This window comes from Coregonus clupeaformis, unplaced genomic scaffold (genome assembly GCF_020615455.1).
Source record: "Coregonus clupeaformis isolate EN_2021a unplaced genomic scaffold, ASM2061545v1 scaf1191, whole genome shotgun sequence".
Taxonomy (NCBI): Eukaryota; Metazoa; Chordata; class Actinopteri; order Salmoniformes; family Salmonidae; genus Coregonus; species Coregonus clupeaformis.
In genome coordinates, this window is record NW_025534645.1 from 13,826 (window position 1) to 37,500 (window position 23,675).

A 23,675-nucleotide genomic window follows, 5' to 3' on the forward strand; every position below is an offset into this window, starting at 1 on the left:
CATATAGCCTATTGTGTTATAGTTTAATACAGTTATCTCGGTTTTCATTTGAAGCATACTTGTATACATCCCTTGTTTATATCAATTGCAAATACATTGGCAACTTCGTATTTATAGTCAACTTTGTTCTGAATTTATCGGTGGTCACAGAGAGACGGATGAACCATGTGATTCTATGTTTAGCGGAGATCTTCTATGTTTAATGTGAAGCGGGTGGGCAAAAAAAGCTTCTAACGATTCACAACTCAAAACAATATTAAACAAACACAACATTACCTGTGTGTGTGTGTGTGTGTGTGTGTGTGTGTGTGTGTGTGTGTGTGTGTGTGTGTGTGTGTGTGTGTGTGTGTGTGTGTGTGTGTGTGCACTCCCTGGATGAGGAGATGTAATCTGATGTTTTGTCCACAGAAACCAACTGGAGATATCAGAGTCAGAGATTCTCAGTGGTCAGTCTTCCCAGAGTCATCAAACAGACCTGGCCTCCATATTCAGTGTATGTGGTCCTGTTATATACATTTGTTTTTGTTTACCTCAAGTAAAGTTGATCTGTCAATCATTCATTAATGTGTTAATGAGAAAGCATTTAGTCTCTTGCTTAACTTATTTACTTGATTTATTTCAGTTGCTTGAAGAGAATATTATGACATTTGTGAAGAAGGAGCTGAAGATGTTCAAGGGATTCTTAGTCCAGAACTCCCAGAAGGCTTTGAGAGTCAGAAGCAGGATAAGGAAGTGGTGGATGCTGAAGATGAGAAGCAGGAGAGCAGTGCCAGAGAGGGGGCTCTGAAGATCACACTGCACGTCCTGAGGAAAATGAACCAGAAGGAGCTTGCTGACACACTGGAGAAAAGTAAGAGCTGTCTGCCTCATGTTGAATGCTGTTTTAGAACATTTAAAAGCTGTAGCTAAAGTACAGCTAAAGTAGCTGTGTAACTAAATGATATTGTAGCAGCCTTAACACAACACCTAGTGACCTCATCAAGTAGCAGCAGGGATGTGTTGTGTTGAGAGAGAGAGAGAGAGAGAGAGAGAGAGAGAGAGAGAGAGAGAGAGAGAGAGAGAGAGAGAGAGAGAGAGAGAGAGAGAGAGAGAGAGAGAGAGAGAGAGAGAGAGAGAGAGAGAGAGAGAGAGAGAGAGAGAGAGAGAGAGAGAGAGAGAGAGAGAGAGAGAGAGAGAGAGAGAGAGAGAGAGAGAGAGAGAGAGAGAGAGAGAGAGAGAGAGAGAGAGAGAGAGAGAGAGAGAGAGAGACAACATTAATAATACCATCAATAATATAATCAGTCACACCAGTCTGTAATGCATTATGAAAACATTTACACATTTACACAGTCCTTTAAAACTTTATATCAGTCCTACAGTACTGTAGGCATTAAAACAGACGTAATATTAATATCCTCTGTGTTATTTCTAGATTCTGATGACCTTGCTGTGATTTGCCAACGTGAACTCAAATCTAATCTAAAGAAGAAGTTTCAATGTGTATTTGAGGGGATCGCTAAACAAGGAAACCCAACACTTCTCAATAAGATCTACACAGAGCTCTACATCACAGAGGGTGGAACAGGAGAGGTCAATAATGAACATGAGCTGAGACAGATTGAGACAACAACCAGGAAACAAGCAAGACCAGAGACTGCAATCAAATGTAACGACATCTTCAAACCCTTAACTGGACAAGACAAACTTATCAGAACTGTGCTGACAAAGGGAGTCGCTGGCATTGGAAAAACAGTCTCTGTGCAGAAGTTCATTCTGGACTGGGCTGAAGGAAAAGCAAATCAGGATGTCCAATTTGTATTTTCATTCCCTTTTCGGGAGCTGAATTTGATGAAAGGGGAAAAACACACTTTGATTGAACTTCTCAATCACTTCTCAATGGAAACCAAAGAATCAAGAATCTCCAACTACGACAAGTACAACGTTCTGTTCATCTTTGATGGTCTGGATGAGTGCCGACTGCCCCTAGACTTCCAGAAGAACAAGATATGTTGTGACATCACAGAGTCAACCTTATTGGATGTTCTGCTGACAAATCTCATCAAGGGAAATCTGCTTCCCTCTGCTCTCCTCTGGATAACTACCCGACCTGCAGCAGCCAATCAGATCCCTTCAGGGTGTGTTGACCAGGTGACAGAGGTACGAGGGTTCAATGACCCACAGAAGGAGGAGTACTTCAGGAAGAGATTCAATGATGAGGACCTGGCCAGCAGAATCATCTCACACATAAAGACATCAAGGAGCCTCCACATCATGTGCCACATTCCAGTCTTCTGTTGGATTTCTGCAACAGTCCTTGAACACATGTTGAGTACAGACAAGAGAGAAGAGATGCCAAAGACTATCACTGAGATGTACTCACACCTTGTGGAGTTTCATACCAAACAGAAGAATGAAAAGTATCTTGGGAAAGAAGAGACAGGTCCACACTGGAATAAAGAGAGCATTCTGTCACTGGGAAAACTGGCTTTTCAACAGCTTGTGAAGGGCAATCTGATTTTCTATGAAGAAGACCTGAAAGAGGCTGGCATTGATGTCAATGAAGCCTCAGTGTACTCAGGATTGTGCACACAGATCTTTAAAGAGGAATGTGGGCTGTACCAGGACAAGGTGTACTGCTTCGTGCATCTGAGCATTCAGGAGTTTCTGGCTGCTGTATATGTGTTCCTCTCATTCATCAACAACAATGAGAATCTAATGGATGAACCTCAATCAACATCCAGCAACTTTTCTGTGAGGATCAGACACAAGCGTAAAGTTACCTTCTACAAGAGTGCTGTCGATAAAGCCTTACAAAGTGAGACAGGAAACCTGGACCTGTTCCTCCGCTTCCTTCTGGGCCTCTCACTGTAGTCCAATCAGAAGCACTTACGAGGTCTACTGGCAAAGACAAGAAGCAGCTCACAGAGCCATGAAGAAACAGTCAAGTACATCAAGGAGAAGATCAGGGAGAATCCCTCTCCAGAGAGGTGTATCAATCTGTTCCACTGTCTGAACGAACTGAATGACCATTCTCTAGTGGTAGAGATCCAAAGATACCTGAGATCAGGAAGTCTCTCAGAAGCCAAACTGTCACCTGCACAGTGGTCAGCTCTGGTCTTTGTGTTGCTGACTTCAGAAAAGGAGCTGGATGTGTTTGACCTGAAGAAATACTCCAGATCAGAGGAAGGTCTTCTGAGGCTTCTGCCAGTGTTCAAAGCCTCCAGAGCTGCTCTGTGAGTACATAAAATGACATTTAAGTACTAATCATCAGGAAGAAAAATTAAGTTTAGAGAAAAATATGTATTATTGAATAACATATTGAATCAATGCATTGATGTTCACATTTGTATAACAATATGACCATACAATTCTAGGAGACGGAAGATTAATCCATATGTTGTTTGGGAGAATAAACCAAATGCATCTGCGATTGTCCTTCTACACTACTGGTGTTAAATTAACAGTGTGTTTGTGAAATCATGATGATCTCTCTGTCAGGCTGTCAGGCTGTGGAGTCACAGAGGAAGGCTGTGCTTCTCTGGTCTCAGCTCTGAAGTCAAACCCCTCACACCTGAGAGAGCTGGATCTGAGTAACAATGACCTGAAGGATACAGGAGTGAAGCTGCTCTCTGCTGGACTGGGGAATCCCCACTGTAAACTGGAGACTCTGAGGTCAGTATTCCTGTAGTTGGTCAACAAGTGAAAACTGTTCACCAGATCCACATGTGTTTACCAGGCACACATAGTCCACACCATATGTGTTTGGACAGTGAAGCTTACAGTTTTACATTTGGTGCTATGCTCCAGCATTTTGGATTTGAGGTATAATGTTTCATATTAGGCGACAGTACAGAATATCACCTTTTATTTGAGGTTCTTCATACATATCTGTTTTACTGTTTAGATACGAAAGCACTTAATGTATGTAGTTCTCTCATTTGAAAAAGTCTTAATTATTTGGACTAATTAATTTAGTCTAAAGTTTAGTATTTGGTCCCATATTCCCTAACCACAGTGATTACATCAAGCTTGTGATTCTACAAACTGGTTGAATACATTTGCAGTTTGTTTTGGTTGTGTTTTGGATGATGTTTTTCCCAATAGAAACTGAATGGTGAATAATGTCCTGTCATTTTGGAGTCACTTCACTTGTATTGCCAGTAAGAATAGAATATGTTTCTGAACACTTCTACATTAATGTGGATGCTACCATGAATCAGATTGATCCACCTGGCTACCACTATCCCGGCCACCAGCTCTGCACCCTCAGCTGCAACTTGCCCATGCCCCCCCCGCTTCTCTTTCACACAAATTCAGACAGCTGGTATTCTGAAAGAGCTGAAAAATCTGGACCCCTACAAATCAGCTGGGCTAGACAATCTGGACACTTTCTTTATAAAATTAGCCGCCGAAATTGTCGCAACCCCTATTACTAGCCTGTTCAACCTCTCTTTCGTAACATCTGAGATCCCCAGAGATTGGAAAGCTGCCACGGTCATCCCCCTCTTCAAAGGGGGTGACACTCTAGATCCAAACTGTTACAGACCTATATCCATCCTGCCCTGCCTTTCGAAAGTATTTGAAAGCCAAGTTAACAAACAGATCACTGACCATTTCGAATCCCACCGTACCTTCTCCGCTATGCAATCCGGTTTCCGAGCTGGTCATGGGTGCACCTCAGCCACACTCAAGGTCCTAAACGATATTATAACCGCGATCAATAAAAGACAGTACTGTGCAGCCGTCTTCATAGACCTGGCCAAGGCTTTCGACTTTGTCAACCACCGCATTCTTATTGGCAGACTAAATAGCCTTGGTTTCTCAAATGACTGCCTCGACTGGTTCACCAACTACTTCTCAGATAGAGTTCAATGTGTCAAATCGGAGGGCCTGTTGTCTGGACCTCTGGCAGTCTCTATGGGGGTTCCACAGGGTTAAATTCTCGGGCCGACTCAATTCTCTGTGTATATCAATGATGTAGTCATAAGTTTAGTATTTGGTCCCATATTCCTTACCCACAGTGATTACATCAAGCTTGTGATTCTACAAACTTGTTGAATGCATTTGCAGTTTGTTTTGGTTGTGTTTTGGATTATATTTTTCCTAATAGAAACTGAATGGTGAATAATGTCCTGTCATTTTGGAGTCACTTCACTTGTATTGTCAGTAAGAATAGAAGATGTTTCTGAACGCTTCTACATTCATGTGGATGCTACCATGATTATGAATAATCATGAATGAATCGTGAATGATGATGAATGAGAAAGTTACAGAGGAACAAGGATCAGACCCCCTCTGTTATTGGTAATGGTGAGAGGTTAGTATGTTTTGTTGTAGCCTCTGTAACTTTCTCACTCATTATTATTCATGATTCATTCATGATTTTTCTTAATCATGGCAGTCACAGGCTTGATGTAGGTATTGCATTCAAAGAATATGGGACCAAATACTCAGCTTTTGACTACTTTAATACACTATAAGTTAATTGGTCAGAATACTTATGACTTCTTGAAAAAGTGGGAGTAGATACATAAAGGGCTTTTATTTTTCTAAATGGTGAAACAGATATGTATTAAAATACCCTCAAATAAAAGGTGACATTATATACTGTCACCTCATATGAAACATTTGATCTCAAATCCAAAATGCTGGAGTATAGAGCCACATTTAAAATGTTATCTTCACTGTCAAACTAGATATGGTGTGGACTGTATACTCAATACAATCTAAATCTGATACCTCACTGTCTGTCTTTTGACTGATACTGCTTTTTAAACTTCTCTGGTCAGTCTACTCAAATATTTGTACTATACATTTTTATATCTACAAGCAATACATTCATAACATGTCATTTCTAATAATGATACATTCATTTATGTTTATATATGGCAGGTTTCAGGACACTGATGTATCTTAATATGTAGAAAAAATATACTGCCACTATTTTCACCACCAAAGAATAGCAGTGTGGTTTTAATATGATTTGACTCTTTACAGGCTGTCAGGCTGTCTAGTCACAGAGGAAGGCTGTGCTTCTCTGGTCTCAGCTCTGATGTCAAACACCTCACACCTGAGAGAGCTGGATCTGAGTAACAATGACCTGAAGGATTCAGGAGTGAAGCTGCTCTCTGCTGGACTGGGGAATCCCCACTGTAAACTGGAGACTCTGAGGTCAGTATTCCTGTAGTTGGTCAACAAGTGATAACTGTTCACCAGATCCACATGTGTTTACCAGGCGCACATAGTCCACACTATATGTGTTTGGACAGTGAAGTTTACAGTTTTACATTTGGTACTATGCTCCACCATTTTGGATTTGAGATAGAATTTTTCATATTAGGCAACAGTACAGAATGTCATCTTTTATTTAAAGTTATTCATACATATCTGTTTTACTGTTTAGATATGAAAGCACTTTACGTATCTAGTTCTCCCATTTGAAAAAGTCGTAATAATTTGGACATATTCACTTATATTGTATTAATGTAGTCATAAGTTTAGTATTTGGTCCCATATTCCTTACCTGCAGTGATTACATCAAGCTTGTGAATCTACAAACTTGTTGAATACATTTGCAGTTTGTCTTGGTTGTGTTTTAGATGATGTTTTTCCCAATAGAAACTGAATGGTGAATAATGTCCTGTCATTTTGGAGTCACTTCACTTGTATTGTCAGTAAGAATAGAATATGTTTCTGAACACTTCTACATTCATGTGGATGCTACCATGATTATGAATGATCCACCTCAGCTGCAACTTGTCCCCCCCGCTTCTCCTTTACACAAATTCAGACAGCTGATGTTCTGAAAGAGCAAAAAAATCTGGACCCCTTCAAATCAGCTGAGCTAGAATATTTGGACCCTTTCTTTCTAAAATTAGCCGCCGAAATTGTCGCAACCCCTATTACTAGCCTGTTCAACCTTTCATTCGTAACGTCTGAGATCCCCAGAGATTGGAAAGCTGCCGCGGTCATCCCCCTCTTCAAAGGGGGTGACACTCTAGATCCAAACTGTTACAGACCTATATCCATCCTGCCCTGCCTTTCGAAAGTATTTGAAAGCCAAGTTAACAAACAGATCACCGACCATTTCGAATCCCACCGTACCTTCTCCGCTATGCAATCCGGTTTCCGAGCTGGTCATGGGTGCACCTAAGCCACGCTCAAGGTCCTAAACGATATTATAACCGTGATCAATAAAAGACAGTACTGCTGCAGCCGTCTTCATCGACCTGGCCAAGGCTTTCGACTCTGTCAACCACCGCATTCTTATTGGCAGACTAAATAGCCTTGGTTTCTCTAATGACTGCCTCGACTGGTTCACCAACTACTTCTCAGATAGAGTTCAATATGTCAAATCGGAGGGCCTGTTGTCTGGACCTCTGGCCGTCTCTCTGGGGGTGCCACAGGGTTCAATTCTCGGGCCGACTCTATTCTCTGTGTATATCAATGATGTAGTCATAAGTTTTGTATTTGGTCCCATATTCCTTACCTGCAGTGAATACATCAATCTTGTGATTCTACAATCTTGTTGAATACATTTGCAGTTTGTCTTGGTTGTGTTTTAGATTATGTTTTTCCCAATAGAAACTGAATGGTGGATAATGTCCTGTCATTTTGGAGTCACTTCACTTGTATTGTCAGTAAGAATAGAAGATGTTTCTGAACACTTCAACATTCATTCTGTTATTGGTAATGGTGAGAGGAAGCATGTTTTGTTGTAGCCATTGTAACTTTCTCACTCATTATTATTCATGATTCATTCATGATTTTTCTTAATCAAGGCATCATCAGGATTAATTTAGTTATGTTTAGAAACCTGTTATCTACTCACTTAGACAGAAAATTACTCCAGTCATCATCCACCATTCAGTTACTATTGGACAAAACATAACCCAAAACACAACCAAGACAAACTGCAAATGCAACCAACGTGTTTACAACCAAATACTCAACTTTTGACTACTTTAATACACTATGAGTGAATTGGTCAGAATACTTATGACTTCTTCAAATGGGGGGAGTAGATACATAAAGTGATTCATTTCTAAACGGTGAAACAGATATGTATTAAAATACCCTCAAAATAAAAGGTGACATTATATACTGTCACCTCATATGAAACATTTGATCTCAAATCCAAAATGCTGGAGTACAGAGCCACATTTAAAATGTTAGCTTCACTGTCAAAATAGATATGGTGTGGACTGTATACTCAATACAATCTAAATCTGATACCTCACTGTCTGTCTTTTGACTGATACTGCTTTTTAAACAGCTCTGGTCAGTCTACTCAAATATTTGTATTTTTATATTTTTCTCTCTACAAGCAATACTTTGATAATTTGTCATTTCTAATAATAGTACATTCATTTATGAATAGATATGGCAGGTTTCAGGACACTGATATATCTTAATATGTAGAAAAAATATACTGCCACTATTTTCACCACCAAAGAATAGCAGTGTGGTTTTAATATGATTTGACTCTTTGCAGGCTGTCAGGCTGTCTAGTCACAGAGGAAGGCTGTGCTTCTCTGGTCTCAGCTCTGAGGTCAAAGGTCTCACACCTGAGAGAGCTGGATCTGAGCTACAATGACCTGAAGGATTCAGGAGTGAAGCTGCTCTCTGCTGGACTGGGGAATCCCCACTGTAAACTGGAGACTCTGAGGTCAGTATTCCTGTAGTTGGTCAACAAGTGATAACTGTTCACCAGATCCACATGTGTTTACCAGGCACACATAGTCCACACCACATGTGTTTGGACAGTGAAGCTTACAGTTTTAAAATGTGGCGCTATGCTCCAGCATTTTGGATTTCAGATAGAATGTTTCATATTAGGTGAAATTAAAGAATGTCACCTTTTATTTGAGGTCAATGGTGAGAGGATAGTATGTTTTGTTGTAGCCTCTGTAACTCTCTCACTCATTATTATTAATTATTCATGATTTTTCTTAATCATGGCATCATTAGGATTAATTTAGTAGTGTTTAGAAACATGTTATCTACTCACTTAGACAGAAAATTACTCCAGTCATCATCCACCATTCAGTTACTATCGGGCAAAACATAACCCAAAACACAACCAAAACAAACTGCAAATGCAACCAACGAGTTCGAGACCAAATACTCAACTTTTGACTACTTTAATACACTATAAGTTAATTGGTCAGAATACTTATGACTTCTTGAAAAAGGGGGAGTAGATACATAAAGTGCTTTCATTTCTAAATGGTGAAACAGATATGTATAAAAATACCCTCAAATAAACGGTGACATTATATACTGTCACCTCATATGAAACATTTGATCTCAAATCCACAATGCTGGAGTATAGAGCCAAATGTAAAATGTTAGCTTCACTGTCAAAATAGATATGGTGGGGACTGTATACTCAATACAATCTAAATCTAAAACCTCACTGTCTGTCTTTTGACTGATACTGCTTTTTAAACTGCTCTGGTCAGTCTACTCAAATATTTGTACTATACATTTTTCTCTCTACAAGCAATATTATGATCATTTCTAATATTGAAACATTCATTAATTTATGAATAGATATGGCAGGTTTCATGACGCTGATATATCTGAATATGTTGAAAAAAATACACTGTCACTATTTTCACCACCAAAGAATAGCAGTGTGGTTTTAATATGATTTAACTCTTTGTAGGCTGTCACGCTGTCTAGTCACAGAGGAAGGCTGTGCTTCTCTGGTCTCAGCTCTGAAGTCAAACACCTCACACCTGAGAGAGCTGGACCTGAGCTACAATCACCCAGGAGACTCAGGAGTCAGACTGCTCTCTGCTGGACTGGAGGATCCACACTGCAGACTGGAGAAACTCAAGTATGTAGAGGGTTTATGTCAATGTTCATATCAGACATGTTGGAGTTATCAGGCTAGTTAAGACAAACATTCTGACCAACACTTGGACTAAGTTATATAAAGACTGTGTGTGTGTGTGTGTCCAGTGTGTATGTGTGCACGTGTATCAGTGTATCACACACACACATACACTGGACACACATACACACTGGACACACACACACAAACACTGGACACACACACACACACTGGACACATACACACACACACACACACAAACACACTGGACACACACACACACTGGACACACACACACTGAAAACACACACACACTGGACACACACACACACTGGACACACACCCACACTGGACACACACACATACACACACTGGAAACACACACACTGGACAAACACACACACACAAACACACACACACAATGAACACACACACACAAACACACTGGACACACACAGACAGGAAACACACACACACTGGACACACACACACAAAGGACACAGACACACACACACTGGTCACACACACACACACACACAAACACACACACACACACACACTGGACACACACACAAACACAAAGGAAACACATACACACTGGACAGACACACTGGGCACAGACACACACACAAACTGGACACACATACACTCAAACGGACACACACACACACACTCACACTGGACACACACACACACACACACACACACAAACACACACTCTGGACACACGCACACACACACACACTGGACAAACACATTCACACACACACAAACACACACACACACTGGAAACACACTCACACTGGACACACACACACACACAAACACACACACAAACACTGGACACACACACACACACAAACACATACACTGGACAAACACACTCACACACACACAAACACACACACACACTGGAAACACACTCACACTGAACACACACACACACACACACACACACACACAAACACACACACACACACACACACTGGACACACACACACTGGACACACACACACTAACACTGGACACACACACAAACACTGGACACACACACACACACTGGACACATACACACACACACACACACAAACACACTGGACACACACACACTGGACACACACACACTGAAAACACACACACACTGGACACACACACACTGGACACACACACACACTGGACACACACACACACACACACACTGGAAACACACACACTGGACAAACACACACACACAAACACACACAATCTCACAAAGGACACATACACACACTCACACTGGACACACACACACACACACGCACACACACACACACTGGACACACACACACACAACTGGAGAAACACAAACACTGGAAACACACACTCTGGACAAAAACACACACACACACTGGATCACACACACACACACACTCACACTGGAGAAACACACACACACTGGACACACACACACACACTGGACACACACACACTCACACTGGACACAAAACACACACACACACACAAACACACACTGGACACACATACACACAAATGGACACACACACACAAACTGGACACACACATACTCACACAAACTGGACCAACACACACTAACACACTGGATCCACCCACACACACACTTACTCATTCAAACTGGACACACACAAAATTGGAGGAAAAAAACACACTGGACACACACACACACGCTTGACACAAACACACACACTGGACTCACACACACACGCACACACACACACACACACAAACACTGGACACACACACACACACACACACTGGACACACACACACACACACACACTCACACTGGAGACACACAAACACACTCACACTGGACAAATACACACACACACACACACACACTGGACACACACACAAACTGGACACACACACACACAGACACACACACACACATACTGGACACACGCACTGCACACACACACACACACACACACACACACACACACTGGACACACACACACACACTCACACACACTCACCCACCCACACACACACAAACTGGAAAAAAACACACTAGACACACACACACACTGGACACACACACACACGCTCACACACACTCACCCACCCACACACACAGAAACTGGAAAAAAACACACTAGACACACACACACACTCTGGACAAACACACACACAGACTGGACACACACAGACACAGACTGGCACACACACACACACAAAGGAAACACACACACTCACACAGGACACACACACACACACACACACACACACACACACACACTGGATCCATACTTACACACACTAGACACACACACATACTGGACAAACACACACACGCTGGACACACACACACACACACACACTGGACAAACACACACACACTGGACACATACCCACACACACACACTGGACACACACACACTGGACACACACACACACACACACTCACACTGGACACACACACACACACACACACTGGACACAAACACACATACACTGGACACACACACACTGAACACACGCAAACACACACTGGACACACACACACACACACTGGACACATACACAAAAATGAAACAAACTGGACACACACGCACTCTGGACACACGATCACACACACACTGGACACAAACACACTGGACACACACACAAACTGGCCCCACACACACACTCACACTGTACACACACACACACACTGGACAAATACACACACAAAAAGGACATATACACAAAAAGGACACACACAGGACACAAACACTGGACACACACACACACACACACATACACACACACACACACACTGGACACACATACTAGACACACACACACACACACGTACACTGGACACACACACACACTGAACCAACACACACTCGCACACAAACACTGGACACACACACAGACAATTACTGCTGTCTGTTTGTGTGTGTTTGTGTGTGTGTGTGTGTGTGTGTGTGTGTGTGTGTGTGTGTGTGTGTGTGTGTGTGTGTGTGTGTGTGTGTGGAGTTCAGGTGTATCCCTCAATGACTGTCTGTTCTTCTGCTTACCGCTACAGTGTGGAACATGGTGGAGAGAACACAATGAAACCTGGACTTAGAAAATGTGAGTGTTGACTGCTGTGAAGAATATGACTAAGAATAAGTCTTAATTCAAGTGAAGTCAAAGTCAAAGACCACCATCATTACTTACTTGGTCATATTAAATATCAGCTGTAGTTCTACAGAAGCACAAATCAGGGACACCAAAGTTTACAAAGAGTTGCTTTGACAATGTGTGTGTCTGTGTGTGTGTGTGTGTGGCGTGTTCGTGTTACGTTAGAAATGTGTGTGTGTGTGTGTGTGTATCCAGTGTGTGTGTATGTGTGTGTTCAGGATGTGTGTGTGTGTGTTCAGGATGTGTGTGTGTGTGTGTGTGTGTGTGTGTGTGTGTGTGTGTGTGTGTGTGTGTGTGTGTGTGTGTGTGTGTGTGTTCAGGATGTGTGTGTGTGTCCAGTGTGTGTGTGTGTGTGTGTGTGTTCAGGATGTGTGTGTGTGTTCAGTTTGTCTGTCTGTGTGTGTGTGTGTTCAGGATGTGTGTGTGTGTGTTTAGGATGTGTGTGTGTGTGTGTGTGTGTGTGTAATTAATGGGAATAAGTGTGTTTTATATTACCATACAGTATAACATATGATCATTCAACAAGTCTCAAGTTACCTTAACTTCTCCTTTTGATACCTAGAAACATCTACATTAAATAAATTAGTGAAAAGTGAGTTAACATTCTAATGTGAATGATGATGATTTCTAATATTGTGTCTGGTTTCATCCATCAGATGTCTGTGATCTCACACTGGACCCAAACACAGTAAGCAGATTCCTCTCTCTGTCTAAGAAGAACAGAAAGGTGACATGTATGAGAGAGAAGCAGCCGTATCCTGATCACCCAGAGAGATTTGAGGGCTGGGAACAGGTGCTGTGTAGAGAGGGTCTGACTGGGCGCTGTTACTGGGAGGTAGAGTGGAGTGGGAGAAGGGCTGGTATAGGAGTGACATATAAAGGAATCAGCAGGAGAGGAAGTGGTGATGACTGTGTGATTGGATGGAATGACAAGTCCTGGAGTCTGTTCTGCTCTGACAACAGTTACAGAGCCTGGCACAATAATAAGTCCACTACCATATACGTCCCCTCCTCCAGCTCCCACAGAGTAGGAGTGTATCTGGACTGGCCAGCCGGCACTCTGTCCTTCTACAGAGTCTCCTCTGACACACTGACCCACCTGAACACATTCCACTCCACATTCACTGAGCCCCTCTATCCAGGGTTTTGGGTTTTGGACTCAGTGTCCCTATGTTAAACACATATGCTGGACACACACACTCACACTGGACCCAGACACATACACACTGGACACACACACACCTGACACACACACACACACACACACACTCACACACACACACACACACACACACACACACACTAGACACACACACACAGGACACACACACACACACTCACACACACTGGACACACATACACACTTACACACACACTCACACACACTGGACACACACACAAACACACACTGGACACACACACACTGGACAAACACACACACTGGACACACACACATACGCTGGACACACACACACTGGACAGACACACACACACACACACACTCACACTGGACACACATACACATACACACAGACACACACACCTGACACACACACACACACACACTGGACACACACACACACATACTGAACACACACACACACAATGGACACACACACTGACACACACTGGACACACAAACACACTTGATACACACACACTGTACACACACACACACACACAAACACACACATACAGGACACACATACATTGATCACACACACTGGACAAACACACCCACACACTGGACACTGTACACACATACACAAACTAGACACACACACACACTGGACACACACACACACACTGACACACACACACACTGGACACACACACACACTGGCACACACACTGGACAAACACACCCACACACTGGACACTGGACACACACACACTCTGGACACACACACACACTGGACACACACAATGAACACACACACACTGGACACACACACACTGGACACACACACACACTGGACACAAACACACACACACAGAGGGACACACACACACTGGACACACACACACACACACTGGACAAAACACACACACACACACACACAGGACACACACACACTGGACACACACACACACACTGGACACGCACACCACACACACTTGAAACACACACACACACACAGGAAACACACACTGGACACACACACACACACACACCTGACACACACACACAGGACACACACACACTGGACACACACACACACACACTGGACAAACACACACACACACACACACACACACAGGACACACACACACTGGACACACACACACACACTGGACACGCACACTCACACACACTTGAAACACACACACACACACAGGAAACACACACTGGACACACACACTCACACACACTTGAAACACACACACACAAACAGGAAACACACACTGGACACACACACTCACACACACTTGAAACACACACACACACACACTCACACACACTGGACACACACACAAACAGGACACACACACACTGGACACACACACACACACACACTGGACACACACACACACACACACACACACACTGGACACACACAAACACACACACACTGGACACACACACTGGACACACACTCATATGCTGGACACACACACACACACTCACACTGGACCCACACACATACACACTGGACACACACACACTGGACACACACAAACAAACACACACACACACTGGACACACACACTGGACACACATACATACGCTGGACACACACACACACACACACTCACACTGGACCCACACACATACACACTGGACACACACACACTGGACACACACACACCTGACACACACACACACAGGACACATACACACTCACACACTGGACACACACACACAGGGCACACACACACACACACACACACACTCACACACACTGGACACACACACAAACACTGGACACACACACTCACACACACCTGACACACACACAGACACTGGACACACACACACATACACACTTACACACACACACACACACACTGGACACACACACACTGGACAAACACACACACACAGTGGGACGCACACATTGGACACACACACATACGCTGGACACACACACACTGGACATACACACACACACACTCACACTGGACACACACACACATACACACAGGACACACACACCTGACACACACACACACACACAGGAAACATACACTGGACACACACACACACTGGACACACACACACACTGGACACACACACACACACACTGGACACACACACACATACACACTGGACACACACACCTGACACACACACACACAGGACACACACTGGACACACACACACACACACACACACACACTGGACACACACACACACACTGGACACACACACACACACACACACACACTGAACACACACACACACACACACACACTGGACACACACACTAGATACACAAACACAATGGACACACACACACTGATCACACACACACACTGAACACACACACGCTGAACACACACACACACACTGGACACACACACACTAAACATACACGCTGGATACACACACACACTGAACACACACACGCTGAACACACACACACACTGGACACACACACACACACACTGAACACACACACACACACTGGACACACACACACACTGAACACACACACACACACACACACTGGACACACACACACTGGACACACACATCCATACACATTGGACACACACACACTGAACACACACACACACTGGACAAACACACACAGGACTCACACACACACACACACAAACACACACACACACACTGGACAGACACACACTGGACACACACACACTGGAAACACACACACTCACACACTGCAAACACACACACTCACACACTGAACACACACACACACAAACACTGACACTGAACACACACACATACTGGACACACACACATAGAACACACACACACACACAGGACACACACACACACACACACACTGGACAAACACACACTGGACACACACACACACACACACACACACACTGGACACACATACATACACTGGACACACACACACACACACTGGACACACACACTGAACACAACCAGCCCTGCCATTTCTACCTGTCCTGATCTAGTGTTTCACCACTGACCTCCTCACACCGTCTCACTGTCCATGTCTGCTTTTAGCTCCCACCTCTACTTCACTGTGTTATAATGGACCTTATGCTTGTTATGTCACCTCTGTAACCAGTTATCAAACATTCTGACCTTTCTGACCCTATCCCATGGCCCTACTTTCTACAACTGAACATTTAAATTCCTCTATGAGTTTTGTTTCGTGTCCATTTACTTATCTATGTATTTGTTGTATATTGGGGTTGTGCTGCAGAGCATCATGGGGGTTTGTATGTATTGAGATGATCATGTTCCAGATAAATGGTTGAACTGATTCTGTCTCCTGTCTCATCATTATTGAATTGTTATACAGACGTGGTTATGAAACCCACGAGACATAACAAAAGATTGGTGATGAGTTAGTCTGAATCTACAGGAACTATTCTGTCTGGAAGAAGTGGGTTTTTACAACTGTTTAAAACTGTTATTTTCTGTGGTACAGAATAGGCTAATGTTAGCACAGTGTATTGATAGCAGAGGCAAGTGCATAGTCTAGCTAGCTAAGAAAGAGAGATAACCAGTGGTGTAAAGTACTTAAGTAAAAATACTTTAAAGTACTACTTCAGTAGTTTTTTGGGGTATCTGTACTTGACTTTACTATTTATATTTTTGACTACTTTTACTTTTACTTCACTACATTCCTAAAGAAAATAATGTACTTTTTACTCCATACATTTTCCCTGACACCCAAAAGTACTTGTTACATTTTGAATGCTTAGCAGGATTGAAAATGGTCCAATTCACACCCTTATCAAGAGAACCTCCCTACTGCCTCTGATCTGGCAGACTCACTAAACACAAATGCTTTGTTTGTAAATTGTCTGAGTGTTGGAGTGTGCCTTGGCTGAACGTACATTTTAAAAACAAGAAAATCGTCTGGTTTGCTTTATGTAAGGAATTTGAAATTATTTATACTTGTACTTTTACTTTTGATACTTTAGTATATTTTAGCAATTACATTTACTTTTGATACTTAAGTATATTTAAAACCAAATACTTTTAGACTTTTACTCAAGTAGTATTTTACTGGGTGACTTTCACTTTTAGTTGAGTCATTTTCTGGTAAGGTATCTTTACTTTTACTCAAGTATGACAATTGGGTACTTTTTCCACCACTGGAGTTAAAATCGTCATGGACGGCAGAAAAGGACTCGAGACGGACATCGGAGTGGGAAAACAACGTGATTAAAAAGGAGGAATATACAGTGATTAAAGGAAAGGACATGTATTCAAATTCAATTGATTGGACATGATTTGGAAAGGCACACACCTGTCTACATAAGGTCCCACAGTTGACAGTGCATGTCAGAGCAAAAACCAAGCCATGAGGTCGAAGGAATTGTCCGTAGAGATCCGAGACAGGATTGTGTCGAGGCACAGATCTGGGGAAGGGTACCAAAAAAATGTCTGCAGCATTGAAGGTCCCCAAGAACACAGTGGCCTCCATCATGCTTCAATGGAAGATGTTTGGAACCACCAAGACTCTTCCTAGAGCTGGCCGCCCGGCCAAACTGAGCAATCGGGGGAGAAGGGCCTTGGTCAGGGAGGTGACGAAGAACCCGCGAAGAACCCGATGGTCACTCTGACAGAGCTCCAGAGTTCCTCTGTGGATATGGGAGAACCTTCCAGAAGGACATCTCTGCAGCACTCCACAAATCAGGCCTTTATGGTAGAGTGGCCAGACGGAAGCCACTCCTCAGTAAAAGGCACATGACAGCCCGCTTGGAGTTTGCCAAAAGGCACCTAAAGGACTCTCAGACAATGAGAAACAAGATTCTGTGGTCTGATGAAACCAAGATTGAACTCTTTGGCTTGAATGCCAAGCGTCACGTCTGGAGGTAACCTGGCACCATCCCTACGGTGAAGCATGGTGGTGGCAGCATGCTGTGTGGATGTTTTTCAGTGGCAGGGACTGGGAGACTAGTCAGAATCGAGGGAAAGATGAACAGAGCAAAATACAGAGAGATCCTTGATGAAAACCTGCTCCAGAGCGCTCTGGACCTCAGACTGGGGTGAAGGTTCACCTTCCAACAGGACAATGAGCCTAAGCACACAACCAAGACAATGCAGGAGTTCTAAAAACCCATAACTTTGTCATTATGGGATGTTGTGTGTAGATTGATGAGTAAAAAAAAAAACAATTAAATCAATTTTAGAATAAGGCTGAAAATGTGGAAAAAGTCAAGGGGTCTGAATACTTTCCGAAAGCACTGTGTAACTATGTGTGCTCGATTGTAAACACCTGTCAGCAACGGGTGTGGCTGAAATAGCAGAATCCACTCATTTGAAGAGTGTCCACATACTTGTGTATATTATGTTAATTATTTATGCATAGTCACTTTAACTCTACCCACATGTACATATTACTTCAACTACCTCAACTAGCCGGTGCCCCTCGCACATTGACTCTGCACCGGTACCCCCCTGTATATATAGCCAGCTGATAGTATGATGGATATTAGAAAGTGGCTTCTCCAGGGCACAACGGCAGCATCGGATCAAAGCGGGGGGAGGAGGAGAAGCCTGCCACATAGAGGCCAAAGGCAAGGCTGCTGGTCGACGCTAATCACCGAGGCCAAGGCCGCTGAGCCGACGCTAATCACTGAGGCCAAGGCCACTGAGCCGACGCTAATCACCGAGGCCAAGGCCGCTGAGCCGACGCTAATCACCGAGGCCAAGGCCGCTGAGCCGACACTAATCACCGAGGCCAAGGCCGCTGAGCCGACGCTAATCACCGAGGCCAAGGCCGCTGGGCCGACGCTAATCACAGAGGCCAAGGCCGCTGAGCCGACGCTAATCACCGAGGCCAAGGCCGCTGAGCCCAGCAGCAAAGACACCTGCTCAACAGTCTTGCAACCTGGTGACATAGGAGGTAACCAACCCGAGGAGGGGCCTGCAGCCTGGTGACATAGGAGGTAACCAACCCGAGGAGGGGCCTGCAGCTGCCAAGACCGAACCTAACAGCAGCACCGCCAGTATATTACAAGCACCGACGCCTCCGTTAGTGCCTGACGACCTCGGTGATGAGGATCCAGCGCAGGTTTGTCTGGGGAAATACCCAACCCGCCTGGACAGTGGGAGAAAACTGACATTTTGTAGCACGTGGTTCAAAGGCAGAGAGTGACTGCTGCAAGGCAGATGCAGTTTGATGAGTTATGGGAGAAATACAAGCACACAGACACCCCCGCTCCAAGCAAACGGCAAAGAGTAGTGAGTAGTAATCTGAAAGAATATGTGGTGGAAACACCAATGGGCCAGCTAGAAGAGGACAATGAGAGGGAGTGTAACAGACTGTTTTTCAGCACTCTGGATGCTGTACTGGGAGAAATGTCAGCAAGATTTAACCAACGAAACAGCCAACTTGCCTTGCACCCAGAGAATGAAACCTTTATGGATGTGGAAAAAGTGGAACCACTGCTGGACTTAATCTCAGGAGATTTTGTGGAAACTGAGTTTACTGTCGCACGCCAGTTTCTACAGACTGAAATCGCCCGATCTGGAGAAGAAAATTGGACAACGCAGAGCATTTTGGAGAGATTCTCCGGGCCTCTAACAGCAATGTCTACTGTGATGATGGCATTGAAGCTGGGATTAACATTTGGAGCATCCACGGCAACGTGCGAGAACTCTTTTTCAACACACAGACGGAGCATGTTGCACAGGACGAAAGCGCAGCTGATTCAACTGGCATTTGAGAGGGATCTTACAAGCAAATTCCGTGGGGAGTGGAAGGAGAGACTGCTGAGGAGGTTCAACACAGCATCAAGGCGGCTGCAACTCTTTTGAATCTGGGTGAGAACAGGCAGCCTGGCTGGGCTTGGAGTATTTAGTTATTTGCTAGCTTTTGGAAATGCGTGGCAAACGTCAGAAATAGGCGTAGACGTGATTTTCTTTATTGGCGTTGCTGCCAAGTCTACTGCTTGATTTCTGTGATTGGATTGGAAAAGTTTGGTTTATAATATATTCTGATTGTTTTTAATGTTGTTTTATAATGTAGAAGAGGTGCTTTGCATTACATTGATGAGGGTGGGCAGACCTTGACCAATGGTTGAGTAACGATGTAGCTATAGTGTTGCCATTAACAACTCGTTGCTATGGAATACTAATGTCTCTGTTATCATATGCAGCGTAGGACGGCACTCTGGTGGGAAGACAGCTTGGTAGCTGCGTCCAAGCTGCATTGTACCGATAAGTCGTGGTAGTGCGTTGTACATTATTGTTTGCTTTCCGCTATTGGAAATGCTTTGTATTGGCATGAGGAAGTGTTATTACGGTAATTAGCAACTGTTTTGCATTGGATTGATGGGTATTGTGCATGTAGCTGTGTAGCGTTGTCATAACTTGCAATTTCTGGAGGCGGTTATGAATTGTCCACGTTTGTAAAGCGGTGCAGTAGCCTGTATTCTTGCGGCAAGACAGCCGTGCGTGGCTGCAAATACATTGTGTGTAATTGTACTATCGATTATAATCCATCCTGTGTTATCAGCAAGCGAAAATAGTTGTGCCCCCTTAGTAATTTCTGATGCCCCCTTGCCGAGTTAATCCTACCGCCGGGCTTGGGTTACAGGTGAAATAATTGATGGTGAACGTGCAAGCTGATGAGATTGATGCTCCTTTCCAATAAATATCGAGGGTCTTATTCTGGTGACATGTTGATCGATGCTTGACTGCTAATGAAGGTAGTTATGTGGCACTACATTAGATCACTCAAATATGGTATCCTTGCGCGCTGCAGGATACATTCAGAGTAAGAATTAGTGATTAGTCCGGAGTCCCGGCTAGTTCTGCGGCTGACCCCCTTAAATACCTGCCGCCTCAGTACATCCACCTCTTCCTTTTCTCACCTCATTCATTTGTCTTGGAGATGAGAGGCTGGTGGTTGACAGAGGAAAAGGAAACCAGGTAGAAAGAGGAGGATACAGGGCATTCAGAAAGGATTCTGACCCCTTGACTTTTTCCACATTTTGTTACGTTACAGCATTCTACAATTGATTAAATAAATAACAGTCCTCATCAAATCAAATCAAATGTTATTTGTCACATACACGTGTTTAGCAGATGTTATAGCGGGTGTAGTGAAATGCTTGTGCTTCTAGCTCCGACAGTGCAGTAATATCTAACAAGTAATATCTAACAATTTCACAACATATACCCAATACACACAAAACTAGTAAGGAATGGGATTTAAGAATATATACATATATGGACAAGCAATGACAGAGCGGCATTGACTAAGATACAGTACAATATTATAGAATAGAATGCAGTATATACATATGAGATGAGTAGTGCAAGATATGTAAACGTTATTCATGGTTAACTAGTCTGTATATTCCACTGATTCATATTGATACCAGTCCATTCATTGGCTGTAAAAGTGGGTAAAAACAGACAAGCATATAACTGTAGCTATGTGGTCTTTACTTGAGTGTGTTTCAGCAGGGTGAGGTCAGAGAGATGCTTCCAAGGCAGTATTTTTCTGAACTCATAAAATCCTTTATACAATCTGATGGGATGGATGTTCAACCCCATTAAAATAACCATAAGGTCTATATAGTACCTTTAAGTTAAGACCTCACAGATCTGTTCATGGCAAAGCAGTTCAATTAATGATACTAATTGACTCTTAAAGAATATAACTTATAAATCATGAGCCTCATCTTGAGGAGTCACCTGTGACAGTATTCATAAAGAGTAGGAGTACTGATCTGGGATCAGTTTAGCCTTTTAGATCATAATGAAACAGATTAAATGGACAGGGGGGACCTGATCCTAGATCAGCACTCCTCCTCTGGGAAACTGCATGTATGAAACCGAACACATAGTCGTAGTCTAGTTACAGCAGGTGTTTACTGCCATCTAGTGGAAGATACCAATAAAACACTTTATTATCAGGATGGGGAGACGGCTGAGATGAAACAGAACGTGGAATAGCCTTCATTTCTCAGAACAAAGAATAGACTGACGAGTTTTATAAGAAAGTTATTTGTTTCTGGCCATTTTGAGGCTGTAATCGAACCCACAATTGCTGATGCTCCAGATACTCAACTAGTCTCAAGAAGGCCAGTTTTATTGCTTCTTTAATCAGCACAACAGTTTTCAGCTGTGCTAACATAATTGCAAATGGGTTTTCTAATGATCAATTATTCTTTTAAAATGATCAACTTGGATTAGCAAACACAACGTGCCATTAGAACACAGGACTGATGGTTGCTGATAATGGGCCTCTGTACGCCTATGTAGATATTCCATTAAAAATCAGCCGTTTCCAGCTACAATAGCCATTTACAACATTAACAATGTCTACACTGTATTTCTGATCAATTTGATGTTACTTTAATGGACAAAAAAATCGAAAACAAGGACATTTCAAAATGACCCCAAACTTTTGAACGGTAGTGTATATCAGAACAAATAGCAGCAGGAATGGTTATACAGCTAGAGACACAATACTGTTAAAATATATATCAGAACAAATAGCAGCAGGAATGGTTATACAGCTAGAGACACAATACTGTTAAAATATATATCAGAACAAATAGCAGCAGGAATGGTTATACAGCT

At 43.2% G+C, this 23,675-nt stretch overlaps 1 pseudogene; it reads left to right on the forward strand.

The window, feature by feature from the left end:
• Positions 1–631: 631 nt before the first annotated feature.
• LOC123486393 lies at positions 632–14,195 on the forward strand (annotated as a pseudogene).
• Positions 14,196–23,675: the final 9,480 nt, after the last annotated feature.